A 12,259-nucleotide genomic window follows, 5' to 3' on the forward strand; every position below is an offset into this window, starting at 1 on the left:
GGGATTAGTGGCAAACAATGGACAAAGTCAGGTATTGTTTTTAACAGAAAAGTTGCATTTCTTTTCTTCTGGAGGTCATTTGTCAGGTTTTGAGACCCTTCTGTATGTGTCGATGTGGAAGTTTAGAGCACAACAGCCCAGAGGTCAGTATGTTGCAATATGATGGTGTTTGTGTGCAGGGGAGGTGGAGGATGGGCTGGGTTGGGTGGAAAGGAATTTGGCAGAGCCCCTTCAGTGAGTGTTCAGTGAACTATTGTGCACAGCCTGCTGAACTGTTATACATTTACAACCTTTATTTTACTAAAGCACAAATAGATGTCTTATAAAGAAGTGCAACAACATCGATGATCAACAGAGAAGAGAAACCGTTGACATCTTGTAGTTAGGAAAATAGTTTAACGATATTAGAACTAGTTAGTGGATAATTGGCCTATATAGGGACATTTAGGTCTGAATCACTAAAAACAGCACATTCCTTTATCATCTTCAAAGGCATTTAAAAGAACAGCTCATTGTCATTAAATAGGTGGAATTGTGTCTATTATCAAATGATAAATGTCAATTACTTGTAAAGCCTGACTAATGTAAAACACTGAAATCAGAACACTGAGAGCAACGAAGGCCATATAAAGCACATCAAGCCAGTCGACAGAAATTGCAGAAATTATGTTGTATCGCCATGGAAATGACTCAAACAGCAAAGATGGATGGTTTCCACCTGGTTCAGCCACCCTGGAGCTTGAATAGCTATGTTTATCGTGACACATGTGCTGAGGAGCACCCAGGCCCCAGGTGAACAGCACGCGCACATTTCCAGTCTCCACCCACTGATGATATTTGACACTTTTGAAGTAGTGCTTCATTCAAGCTAAAAAACTGCACAAGTTCTTCTCAGCAGAGATATGTACACTTCCAGAAGAAAGGTACAAAAGCTGTCACTGGGGTAGTACCTTTTTAAACCTTTGTACCTAAAGGGTCCATATTTGTACATTAAAGGTACATATTAGAACTGAAAGTGTGCATATTAGTACCGAAAAGGTACAAAGTGTACCACCCTAGTGACAGCTTTTGTACCTTTATTTAGCATACATTTAATATTTGCTCTACATAGCAGAACGATTTTCAACAGCATATATATTTGCACTGATTATTTTAAGATAGGAATAGTTTTTCATCAGGTTTCCCATTTAAAAATGAGTAAAAAAATTTTTTTTTAACTTTTTTGTACTGTAATTGTGAATACTCTTTTTGGTGTGGTGACTGTGTTATGAAAACTCCCCTTTGATAAGAAATAAAAATCCTGATCTTCTTGATGTGATGATGAACATTGATTGTTGGGTCATGTTGAAGCCCTGAAGCTTCTCTTGAGTCTGGGTGTGAGCACCTGCTACCCCTCCCAACACCAGACTGACAGATGAAAATCTGTCATTATAGCTGAATCATGAGAAAATCAGTGTGTGAAACAAGGTGAGGCAAAATCAGAATCTGAGAATTGGCATGATATCAATTTATGAGTCGTAATTTGAATTGAATGGGCTTTGCTCAGCATACTGAATAAAACACATTTTGTATTGGATTTTTGTAACGTAATTACATAATTAAATTTGCTGGATTATCTGTTGAACTGCAGAATATTTTAACTTTAATATTTCTCTAATATTTCTATTCTTGAACTATTTAAATACAGTCTCCAATCTTTAATACAGATTTGATTTTGCCATACAGTACCACACAATTTACACCACATTGTTTTCAGATCACTTAATAAAATAAAATATAGGCAAAAATAAATTAGAGCATTCTAAGAAAAATAATGGTATTGCACTATGATGATAAAAATGGAAGATCATTTATTAAATCTAATAATAGATTAAAAAAAAATGTTCAACAGTTTCTGGATGCCCCATATGATGAGATGTTTCTGTGTAATTCAAATAGAAATAAAATAAAAAATAAATTTAACCATCAATGATGTATTATTAAAATCTACACTTTAAAGCAGTTATATGAATTTCATCCCATTTTCATTCTACTCTGTTAAATTCACTGAGTCAGTTTGCTGCCTCAATTCAAATTTAGGAGCTCAAATCATTCTTCAGTTCTGCATGGTGCCAGTATAAATCCCAGTATAAAAGAAAAAGATAAGAGAGAGAGAGTGAACCTGAGAGAGCGAGAGAAAGAGATACCAGTCACTAAACCAAGTGTGAGGTGAGATGGGATGGGATAACTACTGACAGTGACGGTCCAGCTGCTATTGATACACGCTGACAGCAAACGTCCCAGTTGCATCCACACCTCAAGCACAAACCACACTTTCCCTCTCAAACAGATTTATTTTCAGATAGCTCACAAACATACTTATGTGATACATCTTTGTTTCGGATAATGTATTCTGCCTGCATGAGCAGTGATGCATGCATGTAATTCAACACGACAGATCACTCTGCGCTTGGTCTGTTCGCTTTCCGAGTGCAGGTATGTGACCCACTCTCTCTCGTTTCCTTTCCCTCATTTTGGAATCTCAAAGTAAACTCTAAAATGAAACTAATGTAAACAATCAAGTATGTGTGAAACATTGTAACAGTATGTACAAAAATGTATCGCAACAAGATATTTTCACTATATTTTTACACATGACATTTTTTGTGCTCTTCAAATGTAGTTTGGGGACACTGGAAGTTGTCATGAAAGCGTCATTTGTACTCTGGGTGTGCCGTATTTTTGCTGATGTGTGACAGATAGGTACATCTGATGACAGTCAGACAGTGAGTCAGAGGTTTCACCCCCATTTGCCTCTCATGGCATTCAATCCATGTCAAAACAAGCTCTCTGATTCTATCTCTGTGCGTCAATAAAGTTGAATACAATTTTTTTTTATGAATTTTCTGTAAATTACCAAAAAAAAAAAAAGAAAAACCTTATAACTAATTATTTCATTAAGTGATACAATGTAAATATACCAATATGTTTAAACCAAAATCTGCTTTTTACTCTAGTGTTCAAAGTTTTAAATCAAATTAATTAAAATTAATCGTTTTATTTTAAGACACAATCATTTTATCAGAAGTCACAGAAACAACATTTACACTTGTATGACATCTACATTGTAAAAAAAAAAAAAAAAAAAAAAACATGTGAATTTTCAGTTTCCCAAAAAATCATAAGCGGCGCAAGTGTTTTCACTAAAAGATCAAGGGACACCAATGACTGCTGAAAATTCAGCTTTGCCACAAGAATAAATTTTATTAAAAATGAAAAAAAAAAAATGTGTGTGTATATATATATATATATATATAAAATATATATGTTATATATGTTATATATATGTTATATATATATATAAAATTGTAATAATATTTCACAGTATTACTTTCAATCAAATAAATACATCCTTAATGAGCATAAGAGCCGTCTTTCTAAAACATAAAAAATCTTACCAGTCCCCAAAATTTAAAAGGTATTGTAAACATTAACTAAACACTAGTTGTTATTGTTATTAATGTAATTAATGTTATGTTACTGTATATAAGTGATAACAAAATTATTTAAAATAAAAATAATTATTCTTTTATGTGTGGAATGTCCTTTATCTGTTATCTGTATCATAAATGTGGATATATGATATATAACAGTTAATTTATTCAATTATAAATTTTACTTTAAAAAATAAATAAATAAATAACAATCATTTACCATAAATGTGGATATATGTTCTTGTTTAGTGTGTTTAGATTTGAACTTTAAATTAAATGGCAAACAATTTATAATGTGCTGAGGGCCCCCATGCAGACACATAATTCAAACAAACAAAGCTGGGCTAATATGCTATACTAACAGAAACCATGTTGGAGCAAAAAAAATATAAGTGTAGATTTACTCGTTATAGCCTTTAGTGAATAGAAATAGCAAAAGGATGGCTTAAGTTTTAGCTCCGCATGCCTGAGTGCTGGGAAACACTGTTTATTTGAGACTCTAGACACGGCTCCCGTTTCTCAGGCTTTATTGCTGAGCTCAGGTTTCACTCCCAGCCGTTGTCATGGAGCTGTTTTCTTTTTTCTTACGACACAGAGAGAACGAGAAAGACGATAAAAGAAAGAGTGCCCTCATACAAAGAGAAGAAAGAGGGAGGAAGAGACAGATAAATGGAGATTGTGGCGACTGAGAACTGTAACATTACAAACAGAGTGGAAGTGACAGAGCGGGACAGAGAGAAAGACACTGATTATGGGGTGAAAAGAAAGCAGAGTTGTAGGAATGTCAGTGAAATGCAAGGGTGTGTCAAAAGCCAAGCGATCATCATAAACTCAGGCAAACATCCACAGCCTGCACTGAGCTACCACATATATATATATATATATATATATATATATATATATATATATATATATATATACACACACACACACACACAGACACACAGGTCCATCTCAGTAAATTAGAATGTCATGGAAAAGTTCATTTTTTCAGTAATTCAACTCAAATTGTGAAACTCGTGTATTAAATAAATTCAATGCACACAGACTGAAGTAGTTTAAGTCTTTGGTTCTTTTCATTGTGATGATTTTGCCTCACATTTAACAAAAACCCACCAATTCAGTCAATCTCAACAAATTAGAATATGGTGACATGCCAATCAGCTAATCAACTCAAAACACCTGCAAAGGTTTCCTGAGCCTTCAAAATGGTCTATCAGTTTGGTTCACTCGGCTACACAATCATGGGGAAGACTGCTGATCTGACAGTTGTCCAGAAGACAATCATTGACACCCTTCACAAGGAGGGTAAGCCACAAACATTCATTGCCAAAGAAGCTGGCTGTTCACAGAGTGCTGTATCCAAGCGTGTTAACAGAAAGTTGAGTGGAAGGAAAAAGTGTGGAAGAAAAAGTTGCACAACCAGCTGAACCGCAGCCTTATGAAGATTGTCAAGCAAAATCGATTCAAGAATTTGAGTGAACTTCACAAGGAATGAACTGAGGCTGGGGTCAAGGCATCAAGAGCAAACACAAACAGACGTGTCAAGGAATTTTTCTAGAGTTCTCGTATTCCTCTTGTTAAGCCACTCCTGAACCACAGACAACATCAGAGGCGTCTTACCTGAGCAAAGCAGAAGAACTAAACTATTGCCCAGTGGTCCAAAGTCCTCCTTTCAGATGAGAGCAAGTTTTGTATTTAATTTGGAAACCAAGGTCCTAGAGTCTGGAGGAAGGGAGGAGAAAAGCTCAAGATGATTGAAGTCCAGTGTTAAGTTTTCACAGCCTGTGATGATTTGTGGTGCCATGTCATATGCTGGTGTTGGTCTATTGTGTTTTTTTTTTTCAATATTGTGTTTTCCAAAATCTCTGCACCTGTTTACCAAGAAACTTTGGAGCACTTCATGCTTCCTTCTGCTGACCAGCTTTTTGAAGATGCTGATTTCATTTTCCAGCAGGATTTGGCACCTGCCTACACTGCCAAAAGCACCAAAAGTTGGTTAAATGACCATGGTGTTGGTGTGCTTGACTGGCCAGCAAACTCACCATCATTGATGGCTCCTGATCTTCCGTTAAGCCCAGGACGGGCTCCTGATCCGCCTGTAAGCCCAGGACGGGCTCCTGATCCTCTGTTAAGCCCAGGAAGGGCTCCTGATTCCCCGTTAAGCCCAGGACGGGCTCCTGTTCCCCCGTTAAGCCCAGGACGGGCTCCTGTTCCCCCGTTAAGCCCAGGACAGGCTCCTGATCCTCTGTTAAGCCCAGGACGGGCTCCTGTTCCCCCGTTAAGCCCAGGACGGGCTCCTGATCCTCCTGTAAGCCCAGGACGGGCTCCTGATCCTCCTGTAAGCCCAGGACGGGCTCCTGATCCTCTGTTAAGCCCAGGAAGGGCTCCTGATTCCCCGTTAAGCCCAGGACGGGCTCCTGTTCCCCCGTTAAGCCCAGGACGGGCTCCTGTTCCCCCCTTAAGCCCAGGACGGGCTCCTGATCCTCTGTTAAGCCCAGGACGGGCTCCTGTTCCCCCGTTAAGCCCAGGACGGGCTCCTGATCTTCCGTTAAGCCCAGGACGGGCTCCTGATCTTCCGTTAAGCCCAGGAAGGGCTCCTGATCTTCCGTTAAGCCCAGGACGGGCTCCTGATCCTCCTTTAAGCCCAGGACGGGCTCCTGATCCCCCGTTAAGCCGAGGACGGGCTCCTGAACCCCCGTTAAGCCCAGGACGGGCTCCTAAACCCCCGTTAAGCCCAGGACGGGCTCCTGATCCTCCGTTAAGCCCAGGACGGGCTCCTTATCCTCCGTTAAGCCCAGGAAGGGCTCCAGCCCCAGAGCTTACTCCAATGCCTGCTCCTCCAAAATTCCCACCCTCCCACCCACTCCTGCCTCCTCCTCCGCTGTCGTCTGGCTGCCCCTCTGCTCGCCCTCAGCCTACCATCATTGTGGTGCGAGCTCAGCGGGACCGCCATCCTCCAGCGACGCCTTGGTCGGCGTCTCCCTCACCTCCGCCTCCAGCCTCTGAGGCCTGGACTCCGCCTCGGCCCGTTGACCCATCGGCTCCACCATGGCTCCTAGCTCCTTCCTCTCCGCCGTGGCCCGGCAGTCCGCAGGCTCTGCCTGGCTCCCTCGTCCCTCCGGCTCCGCCTTGGTCTGGCGTCGTCCATCCTATGCCTCGGGACTCCACTCCTCCGGCTTCGCCTCATCCCTCCGTCCCTCCGGCTCCGTCAGGCTCCTTCATCCCCTCGGCTACACCTCAGTCCTCAGTCACTCTGGCCTCACCGCGGCCTTCCGGATCCACATCGCCGCGTCAGTCACCAGAGCCATCAGTTCCGCCTAGGACCTCCGGCTCCTCCCCGTCACCCTGGCTCTTCGGCTCTCCGTCTCCGCCTCGGGCTCCTCCTCCACTTGCTCCGTTGCCGTGGGTCGAGTCCCTGGAGTCGGTGACCATTCCTCCTCCATGGCTCCTTCCTTCGCGGCCCCACCTTGGGCCGTTATGGCTGTGGCCTGGGTCCTGCTGGGTGCCTCCTGCTTCAGATCCTTCCTGTCTCCTCCCTGGCTCCTCCCTCCGTCATCTCCTCCCTGGCTCCTTCCTCTGTGGTCCCTGTCTGCTGGCTTCCCTTTGTTGTTTCTACGGTGCGAGGACGCACCTACCGGGAGGGGGGAGTACTGTCACACACCTGGACTCATTTTGTGTGTTTTTGCCCCTGTGACCCAGTTTCTGTCTCTATGTGGTTTGATTAGTTCCCAGGTGTGTCTAGTCATTTCCGCATGTGTTCCATGTCCCTGTTAATTCAGTCATTCCATCCACCTGTGTTTTCCCTATTATCCCTTGTACAAAAGCCTTGTCCTTTCAGTTCTGTTTTGTCGGGTCTACTCGTTACTAGTTACTTGTCCACTTGTCCGCTTGTTACTTGTCAACTTGTCTACTTGTCCACTTGTTACCTGTTACTTGCCACTTGCCACTTGCCACCTGTTATTTACTACTTACCTTGCCTATGTTTGATTTAATAAATCCTTGTTTCGTTTATCCCTCGGCTCCGTGTTCCTTCCAGCAGCGTAAGCCGTGACACTTTTTAAAAAAGCTTTAATTAAGGACGCAATTCATATTTAGGGATGATGCAGCATTATCTTAATTATATTTATAGCTGAATTCATATATTTTAGTTTGACCTGCTCATACCACATTGAGAGTTAGGTTTAGGGACGGACCTTAATGCTTTTTTTTTTTTTTTTTTTTTTTTATCAAAACTGCACATTTCAAACATTTTAGAATTGCGTGACATAAACTCCAAATTTTTATTGCAATTCTAGTTATTTAATAAAAAGTCATTTAAACTGAAAAAGACATTTTCTCACAATTGTGAATTTATATTTTGCAATACAGACATTTCTTCTCAGATTTGTGAGCTTACATCTCACCATAATATCCTATATCTTGCAGAAAAAAAAAGAGTGTGAGATACAAACTCACAAGGAGGAAACAAGTGCACCACGTGTGTTCAATTTCTTTAACCTAAGAAGAAGACTGAAATATTTAATGCTTCACCCTCTTCTCAGAATAAGTAAACTGGTAGAGATTCCGTGGAAATTAAAATCCACAACCCAACCTAACATAAAATAACCCAACCCAGCCCTTACAAAAGTGTGCGTAATACGTTTAGCACCACACTTAATCTTAACCTGTACTCTAAATCTCACCAGAGCCCTAAGGTCTACACCAAAACTAACCAGGGTTATTACAGTAAAAAAAAAAGTTAAAAAAAGTTAAAAAAAAAAATAATAATAATAATAATAATAATTTTCATCATCATCATTGTTTGGGGAAAAAAATTATCAGAGAAATAAAATGAATAATAAAAAAATGTAAAACTTTAAAAAATTTACAAAAATTAAATGTACCTAAAATTTAAATCTCAGTAAAAAGAAATCTCAGTGATAATAACTTTCAGTGATACATAAAAAACACTGAAACTAACCTGGTACTGTTACTGTAACTTAAAATGTTTTGGCCAAGATACATAAGGAGGGGTGTGAAAGATGTGTGCCTCCACAACTGCTAATTAAATATGAGCACACGGATATACCATCTCAGCTGTACAGTAGGTCTGCATCCGGTGGTTTGCCATGTGAGTGCTGAAAACTTGGGCGTTGCTTGTACAACCCATTCCTTGAACACACCCAGCTTAAGCCAGCCAGACCCTCCCAGTCTTTCTCACTGATTTCACCATGAATCATACAATCACTGTGCACAGGTGATAAGTGTGTGCATGCAGTGTCTACAGATACAAACCTGTGACTGTTTACCATCCAAACTCAAGGGAGTTTCCAGCGCGACTGGTTTTCTGTACTCTCTATTCTCATTCTCCGTCCAAGAATACCAGCAGATAAAATTGTAGCGCACACTCTACAAAAATGTCCAAACATTCGTAAAAGAAGATAAAAACTGTGTATAAGGATCAAGACTTTTTCTAAGAATATATCTTGAATATAATTTATTCTCTTAACACTATTGGCAAATTGCTGTTTTAAGTTTAAACCTCACTAAATGTAGTGTAAAACAGTATCAGTAACAAAAAATAAAAATAAGATATACATTTACTTAAAATAAGTCTTGTTATCTTGTACATAAGTAAATGTCTTATTTTAAGAACTTGCTGAAAAACAAAAAGTTTTTAAGTTTTAAGTAAAACAAATATTATTATAGCACATTTTATAAGAATAATATATTTTTTTAAACAACTATAACATTTCATATTTAAATATGATTTAATATACGTATAAATACAGTTTGTTATTGCCGTTTCTTTCTTCTTCTTTTTTTCTTTTTCTTTTTTTTGCTGAGAGAAAATATTATTTCTTTTTTATTATTTAACAATGCCAGGGAGAAAAATTAAAATAATTCTAAATGCATTTTCTTTTTAAAAAGTCTCAGTATCTCACATAATTGGGCTTCTCATGTAAATGTATCTTGTTTTAAGAATCTTAAGATTATTTTATTGAAAAACAAATAAAACATTTTATATTTTATTTTTATTACACTGAAAATGTTTTTTTTTTTTTTTTTGGTGCCCTTTACTGCTTCAAGTCTTGCTACTTTAAAATGTAACATTTAATTAATGGTGTTCCTTACTGTTTCTATGTAATAAATTGTAAAATTTACTACAAACTTTTGAGTAAAAGAAGTTCTGAGTCTAAGTCTGTTTCTAGAGAATGTTTGACCTAGTAAACATCATGGAATCTCTCTTTGTTTCTGGTCTCTTTCAGAGTCTTTGTTCAGCAGTTGTGTCTGAGAAACAGATTTATGGCGGCTCAGACAGCGCAGGCTTTATCTGAATGGAGCCCACATTCAGGATGTTCTCTAAATGTGTGCTAATGGCAAAGACGTGCTATCGAGAGCCTCTGCAAAGGGCTTCTGAATCACCCTTTGAATTTCCTTATCCCCCATATTCTATTTCCAGTCTGAGAGACCCGGAGGGCTTATTAACATCTAGAAGAGCATATTTAATGCTGAAGTATTGCGCTCACTCTTAATGACACAATGATTTGGATTTATTTTATTGTATTTTTCAAACTGAGACAAGTCAGCAAAGTAACAAATTAAGTACGAGAAACAGAATGGGAGTGAGTAAGTGAAAGACAGATCGACCGACAGAAGGATAAACCGCTAAAGGTGTCTCGGCCAACCTCTGTGTTTTTTTTTGTTTTTTTCTCGTTTTTTCCCCTCTCTATTCTTACACCTCTTTTAAAGCAAGCAGTCATTCAACGACATTATCTTCCCTCAAAACGCTCCCTCTTTTCCACTGAAGCTTTGTCACAGAACACAACAGGATATATTTGGGAGTCTTATCGCAGTCAAATAAGTCTATACATGAATCTCATGCAAGACTACTGATAAAAACTATTTCCAGAAATAATATAGCATACAATCACATATCCTTTACAAATAAAATACAGCAGAAAAAACTGTTTGCTGATTAATTGTTTAGTTGGGCAAACCCTCAGACACGTTTCAGTTAGGCTGTTTTAAGTATGACCAACTTTTAATAAGCACATGTTAAGGTGTGAGCTTCTGAGGCATCGATTAATACTAATTGTGATTAATATTAATTCTAAAGAAGAGCACCTTAAAGAGCATTGCTTCTGATCTGCTAATGAAGTTAATCTCTGGGCCAGCACAATAGATTTTAGCAAAACTATACATGATTGCTCGAAGGTTGTTGTGTGATTTAAATATGAACGATCTCAGAATAATTTTAAGATGTATTAAACAAGCATAAAACTGCTGGAGTCCAAACATGCATGTGTGAGCACACTGTCAATGGATGCATTTCACAATAGCACATACCTTTTGTGTCACGAACATACTGTATTTGCAAATTATGTGACTAGATACTACGTGTTTTTAAAGGTATATTTAAGCATGCCAAAAAATAAATAAAAATGTTCCATTTCAGTATTGTATTTGTCCATCTTTCCCCATGAGGATACATTTTCAGCCTTTTGACCCAGACCTGTGTTTCCAACTTGTGCATGTAAACTGTGTGTTAATACATTTATCAAGGGATTTATACATGCTTACATAAACACATTATACCCTTTATTAAAAATATGCTGAAACCCATTAAAAAACTATTTTTGAACTTTTCAAAACAAGTAAAATTTTCCTCTTTTATCACTTTTATTTTAGATTTTTTTAAATGTTTATTATGTATGTCAGTATAAGAAACGGTTAAAGAACTGAAATTGACCATTTGATTACTGATATTAAAAACTTGATATTGACAGAAATAGCAGCATTAGATTCACCTTCTACTGAAAACATTATTGTGAAATCCTGAAATATAAAACTGTCCACCCTTTCACCTGTCACCTTTTAAAGCATTGCTAGTCCAAGTTCCATCATATGCTAAAATGTATTAATTTATCTCAAGATGACACAATGCAATTTATTAACTCTTACATATTTAAAATGTTACAGATAACTTATATAAATATTTATTTTTACTTTATTGATTAACTTAATATATTAAAAAATAATAATAATATTTTTCATTAATATATATTTATTTTTATTATTTAACAATGCCAGGGAGAAAAATGAAAATAATTCTTAATGCATTTTTTTAAGTCTCAGTATCTCACATAATTGTGCTTCTCATATAATGTATCTTGTTTTAAGGATCTTAAGATGATTTTATTGAAAAGCAAATACATTTTTTGTGATTTAAATATGAACGATCTCAGAATAATTTTAAGATGTATTAAACAAGCATAAAACTGGTGGTGTCAAAACATGCACGTGTCGTGTAAGCACACTGTCAATGGAAGCATTTTACAAAGCATATACCTTTTGTGTCACGAACATACTGTATGTGCAAATTGAGTGACTTTAATAGTGATACTATGTGTTTTTAAAGGTATTTTAGCATGCCAAAAAATAAATACTTTTCAGTATTGTTTGTCCGTCTTTCCCCATGAGGATACAATTTTTGCCTTTTAACCCAGACCTGTGTTTCCAACTTCTTGATTAGCAAATATGTGTTACGTATACCATGTGTTTATACATTTATTAAGGGTTTTATACATGCATACAAAACACATCATACCCTTTATAAAAAATTGCAGAAACCCATAAAAAAAAACTATTTTTGAATTTTTCAACACAAGTAAAATTTTCTTCTTCTATCACTTTCATTTGATTTATTTTATATTTTCACTTTTATTTTTAATTTTCTTTAATAATATATTATTAAAATAATAATAATAATTGATGTATTTTTTTATGATCCAAGTTGTGTT

The sequence above is a fragment of the Carassius carassius genome, chromosome 27, assembly GCF_963082965.1.
Source record: "Carassius carassius chromosome 27, fCarCar2.1, whole genome shotgun sequence".
Lineage (NCBI taxonomy): Eukaryota > Metazoa > Chordata > Actinopteri > Cypriniformes > Cyprinidae > Carassius > Carassius carassius.